The sequence below is a fragment of the Phascolarctos cinereus genome, unplaced genomic scaffold (assembly GCF_003287225.1).
Source record: "Phascolarctos cinereus isolate Bilbo 61053 unplaced genomic scaffold, phaCin_HiC Scaffold_3;HRSCAF=262, whole genome shotgun sequence".
NCBI lineage: Eukaryota > Metazoa > Chordata > Mammalia > Diprotodontia > Phascolarctidae > Phascolarctos > Phascolarctos cinereus.
The window spans coordinates 56,920,941-56,927,581 of record NW_027555736.1 but is presented as its reverse complement, the minus strand read 5'-3'; positions in this window follow the sequence as shown (position 1 = coordinate 56,927,581).

Below are 6,641 nucleotides of genomic sequence, written 5' to 3'. Positions count from 1 at the left end.
TCTCAAATCAATTTTCCCTTATCTGTTGGTTCCTTCCCTACTGCCTTCAAATGCCTAAGTCGCCTTCATCTTTAAAAAAAAAATGCCTTCACTAGCAACAACCATCCCCTCAAGCTGCCGTCTTTTATCTCTCTTCCCTTTCTCAGCCAACTTCTGGGGAAAAGCTGTCTTCACATACCCTCCTCATGCCTCAACTCTTTGTGATCTGGCTTCTCCATTAGAATATGAGCTCCTTGGGAAAAAGGGACTTTTTCCCACCTGCTGCCTGGCACGTACTTGGCTCTTCATAAATGCTTGTTGTGGGGCAGGTAGGTGGCGCAGTGGATAGAGCACCAGCCCTGAAGTCAGGAGAACATGAGTTCAAATCCAGCCTCAGATATATAACACTCACTAGCTGTGTGACCCTGGGCAAGTCACTTAACCACAATGGCCTTGCCAAAAAAAAAAAGCTTGTTGACTGATGACAGACTAGCTTTAGGCTCACTTAACTGAAACTGCTCTGTCCAAAGTTATCAGTGATCTCTTACTTGCCAAATCTGGTAGCATTTTCTCAGTCCTCACCCTTCACAATTTCTCTGCTGCATTTGACACTGTGGACCACCCTTTTATGTACATTCTTTCCTCTTGGAGGGTTTTTATATCACTGGTCTCTCCTGGTTCTCTTTCTGACTGTCTGATTGCTCCGTCTCAGTCTCCTTTGCTGCCTCATCATCCATGTCCACACCCTCACCACACTGGGCGTAACCCAAGGATACACCACTGTTGTATGTGTTCTACACCCCACGGCTCTAACCAGGGCTTTCTTCGTTCTTTCTCTCCTCTTCAGTTTCCATGGGTTTAACTATCATTTTTTTTTTTTGCAGATAACACACACAGGTAGGCATATACATAGCTTCCGTCTCTCCCTTGAATGTCAGCCCTTCATCACCAGTTGCCTACTAGACATTTAAGCTAGATGTCTTTTTTTTTTTAAGTGAGGCAATTGGGGTTAAGTGACTTGCCCAGAGTCACACAGCTAGGAAGTATTATGTGTCTGAGGCCGGATTTGAACTCAGGTCCTCCTGACTCCAGGGATGGCACTCCATCCATTGCGCCACCTAGCTGCCCCTCAAACATGATAAGTGCAAAACTAAGTTTGTTATCTCCCCCACCCCCAAATAGTTCTTTTTCTTTTCCCCTCAAAAACCTTCTTCCAATTTTCCTTATTTTATCAGGGGTATTACCACTCTTTGAGTCTCCCAGGTTCATCACCTTGGCACTATGTTTGATTCTTCCCTCTGCCTCCCCCCTCCAACATTTAATTAGTTGCCATTTTTACCTGCGTCTCTAACGTCTGACCTCTTTAATTGAACCGCTCCCACCTTAGTTCAGTTCCTTATCACCTTTCCCCTAGATGCGTGTAACAGCCTCTGTCTCTCACCACACCAGTCCGTCCCACGCACTGCTGCCAAGGTAATTTTTACTGAACTCAGATCTGGCCACGTCACTCCCCAGGGGCTCAGTCAGCTCCAGGGGCTTCCTGTTTCTTACAGGATCAAATGTAAACTCCTCTGTTTAGGCATGAAAGCTCCGTACAATCTGATCCTCGTTGATCTTTCCAGCCTTTTTGTCTGTTACTCCCTCTCCTGTATTTTTATTTCAGCCGAATTTGATTTCTTTTTTTGTTTTAGCTTATTTAGTTTTTCAAATAAAAAGTTTTTAAACAGTCAATCTGTTCCTCCCACAAAATCAAGTCATCAGCCTTGACCTCTCTGCAGTCTTTGACGCTGTTGATCGCCCTCTTCTCCTTGATACCCTCTTTTCTCTAGGTTTCTCCCTCCTGATTCTTTTTCTGTAAGTCTGACTGTTTCTTCTCAGTGTCTTTGATCCGAATTCAGGTCACACACACTAAGTGGGGTGGCACCCAAGGCTCCATCCTAATCCCTCTTCTTTCTATACTGTTTCACTTGGTGATCTCATGCTCTTTGGAATCCGTTATCTTCTCTGCTGCTGATTCCCAGATCGCTTTACTCATTACTAACTTTTCTTCTGCCTTCCAATCTCACATCTCCCACTACACATGGGAAATCTTATCCTGGATGTCCAAGGGTGAGCACGGTTTGGTGACTTTTTGGGTTGCTTTTCAGAATGAGTGGACCAGGACCAATTCTCAGCTCCACCAGGAGTGCATTCATGGGCCTATTTTCCTGAAGCTTCTCCTACATTTGTCATCTTTGCCGGTCTGGTAGGTATGAGGTGGAACTTTAAAGTTGCTTTAATTTGTATTTCTCTAATTGTTTGGGATTTAGAGCATTTTTCATGTGATTGTTGATAGCTTGGATTTCTTTAAAACTTCCCGTCCGACTAGATTTCAGTCTCTTCCTCACAACACACATGGCACCACCTCTCACCCCTGTGCCGTTGTATGGGATGCCCCCCCCTTCCTACAAGTCCCGCCTTCTATAGGAAGTCTTTCCTGATCCTCCCAAATGTGAGTGTCCTCATGAGACTTTCTTGTTTTCACTGTTTCTATTTATTCCTCTTTATATTCTGTACATACTCACATAGGTCTATGTTGTCTTCCCGTTAGGAATGTAAGCTTTTTTTTCTTCTGTTTTGATCCCCAACCCCCAGCACGGTGCCTGATACTCAGTAGTCTCTGAATAAACGTTGATTGATTGATCAGTGATCTCAAAGGTCCCTTCCATCTCAAAGCACAACGAACGTGTACAGTGTGAGAGAACAAGTATACATATAAAATATATAGGCTAAATATAATATGAACAAATGCCAGTATGTACCAAGCCAGTTAAATACCAGGTCATTTGGGAGGATGGCACTAACATTTGGGGGTGTCAAGAATGACTTCATGCAGAAGATGGTGCTTTGGGCTGTTGAGAAGTGGCACCGTTTACCCAAAGGCACACAGGTAAGTCGGTTCCATGGCCTGGACTCCAGTTGAGGGTTCTTTCCAATATTCTGTACTCTTGCAGAAGTCTCAGAGGCATCATTGGCTCTGTTCTCTCCCTTGTCTGGACAATGAACCACTGACCAAGCCCTGCTCTTGCTTCTGATTGTCCCTTTTATAAGCCTATAAGCCATTCGACTTGGTTCAGTCCCTTATCAGACCTCATTTTGCAGGAGCTTTCTAACAATGTGGGAAAAGTGCTGGACCTGTAGTCAAAAGATCTGGATTTGAATCTTGACATTGTCATGATCTTGGGTGAGTCACTGACCCTCTTTGGGCCTCAGTTTCTTCATTTCTAAAATAAAGGGGTTGAGCTAGATGTCCTCCAAATCCTAATTAGCCTTCTGCATTCGATTAGATATGTCTTCCTCAAATTCAGCTTGAATGACAACACTCCTCGTTTAGAAACTTTGGGAGGGTTACCATTGCACAGGCTGTAGACTCTTAAGAGCTACAAAGGGGACTTGAACTCAGTTTCATAAATATCAAGCGGCTTCAAAGATGCCATGAAGCATGGGACCTACCCTCAAGGAGCTTACAATCTAATTGTGAACACAAAACATGCATATACGAGCAATTATAATGCAAATTAAAATATAGAAGAGGCCTAAACACCTGAGGGCTTACTTCTGTCTGGGGATATCAGGGAGGGCTTCATAGAGGAACCTTGAGGACATTCATCATTTAATCCAATACAGTTTTGCAGATGGTGAAACGGTTCCTGGGAAGGAGAAGCAAAGTCTAAACAGGCATTCGAGGCCTTCCTCAGTCTGGCCCTAAATCTACCTCCTATTATTATTTCCCAACGTCAAGCTTTTGTTTTCCAGGTAGACTGGGTTTTTTTTTTAACTCTTCAAATGTGTACTGTGTATTTCTTCCCAGAGTTCCCTTCCCTTTCTGCTCTGCCTACCTCAGCCTTCTTAGGTAAACCTCAGGGATTATTCCCTTCTTTGAACATTACATTGTTTTGGGTTCCATACAAACTTTCAGTGTTGTTTCAGCACAACTCTGTTTTATCACCTCAGTTCAGTTAAATAGGTATTCAGTGAGTGCCTCCTGTGTGCTAGGTACTATGTTAGGCATTTGAGATACAGATAAAAATGAAGCTATCCCTGCTCTCAAGGAACTTATGGCCTACTTATGTTCTCAGGAAAACTGATTATGCCGGAACAGTTATAAAAGCATAAAAAGCAAGTTCATGGACCCTAGATTAAGAACCAGCTGCTTCCTAAGGGTCCCTTCTGACACCAGAATTCAAGGATTGTCCAATTTTAGTGGTCCAATATTCTTACTTCAGTGGAGACCAGAGGTTGGCGGTAAGGTTTGGTTTGTTCTTAAGAGAACTTCTGAGGTCCTGGGGTGGCTGTTAGTTTGTGTGTTGTGGCATCAAATTAGGAACACGTGAACTTGCCATCCAAATGGCTTTGTTAAATTGTATTTTGTTTAAAAAAAAATATACACACACACACACCCCTATACATATACATATACATATACATATATATGTATATATAGACTGCTAGAAATGACCTTGGTCTGTGGAGTTGGAGCTCACTGATAAGCCAAGCTTCCTGTGGTGAACTAGCATATGGTAAGTGCTTTGACCTAGTAGGGGAAAGTTAATGGAAGTGGGGGTGAATTTTAAACACAACCTTTGCCCCTGAATGTCTTTCAAAACTCAGCTCAAACACCACTAACTAGTGGAGGTCTTTTCTTTTTTTTTCCTTTTTTTTCTTTTGGCAATTGGAATTAAGTGACTTGCCCAGGGTCACACAGCTAGTAAGTGTCAAGTGTTTGGTCTGAGGCTGGATTTGAACTCAGGTCCTCCTGACTTCAGGGCCGGTGCTCTATCCACTGCACCACCTAGCTGCCCCTAGACATGTAATTTCACGTATATATGACACACATGTACACATTTCATATGTATGTAATTAAATATATTTGTACTCACATAATTTCACATATATACACAAATATGTATGTATACATATATAAAATATATGCATGTAGGAATAATATAATTTCATATGTATACATGCAAATATATGCACGTATGCAGATGGTTTCACACAGATCTATATAAATATATGCATACCTACTTTAATATTATACAATATGATTTCATATGTATGTATACACAAATACCTGTGCATATAATTCCGCATGTATATTTACATGTATAATTTCACAGGCATACACTGATGTGTATAAACATACATGCATATGTATACACACAAATACATGAACACACGTTTATATGTATGCACATATACACAGTTTCATATGTATATATTTGCAAATATATGTGCAAGTATACATATATAGTGTCATGTTTGAAAAATAATTTCATATGTATGCATATATACAAATATATATTTCATGTATGTATAAATATATATATTTTTGTTTATATACACACAATTTTGTATGTATATATACATAAATGCATATGCATGTATATACGTACACATCATTTCCCATGCCTACACACAAGTATGTAATTCTGCATATATTCATACAACTATATGTGCATGTATACAGATATGATTTCCTATGTATATAATGCACTAATGTATATATAATTTCATATGTACAAATATAATCTCATGTATACACATGCATAGTTTCATTTGTATATATCCACAAATATATGTGTATATATGCACATATAATTTCATATATATTTGCATATATATATATATAATTTCATGTGTATACACAAATATATATTTTGTTTATGGATGAATGAAATTATACAAATATATACAATATATAACAATATATACTACAAAATTATATTTACGATATCATAAAATTATATGTGTTGGTTGTTATTTCTTCTTGGCTTTGGGAATGTTTATCTGTGAAGCAGCCAAAGACTGGCCCCATCTTCCTGGCCTCATGATGCTGAAATTGATCTTTAGGTTTATGTAAAGTTTCCCGCACCCTGGGCAGGATGTGATTGGCGGGAGGCAGACTTTCACCTTTCTGGGTCTTCACTTCTGGGACCCAGAGTCTAGGAATCTGCTGATTCCCAGGGCTGCTGGCCTGGCCTGGCCTTGACCGAAGAGAAAGTGGGCGGTGATTCCTCAGCTCAAGCTGTTGGGCAGCTGCAGAGTTTGCAAAGGACAAACTGGGAAAGGGCTAAAGGACAGATTCTAACAGAATCTGCTCCTTGTAGCTGTTTTTCCTAGTCCATCCTAGTGTTTTCTGCTCTTTTAGGAAGCCTGGTTACACCCAGAGGCAGGTTTTAAATAAAACGTCTACTAATAGCAATGCTTCAGATTTCACAGAATGTTCACATTGGAAAGGACCATAGAAGTCATCATGTTTGACCTTGTCATTTTATAGAAGAGGGAATAGTAGTCTAAAGTAAGGGTAATGTGACTTGGCCAAGCCCACAAATGGAAAAATCTGGGAATAAAACCTTGGTCCTTCTGATTTTCAGTCCAACTTATTTTTCCACTTCATGGATTTCTCAGGCAACTTATTTGAGAAAAGAAAGACACAGCAGACCTCCCAGTGAAGAAAAGGATGATTTCTGTCTCTTTTACTACAGGTGGGGAAACTGAGGCAGAGAGGTTAATTAAATCTTGGTTAATTAGAATGAATGAATAGAATGGAAAAACATTTATTAAGCTCTTGCTTTGTGGCAAGCACTGAGAAGCAAATACAAAAGCAAAGACAATTCCTG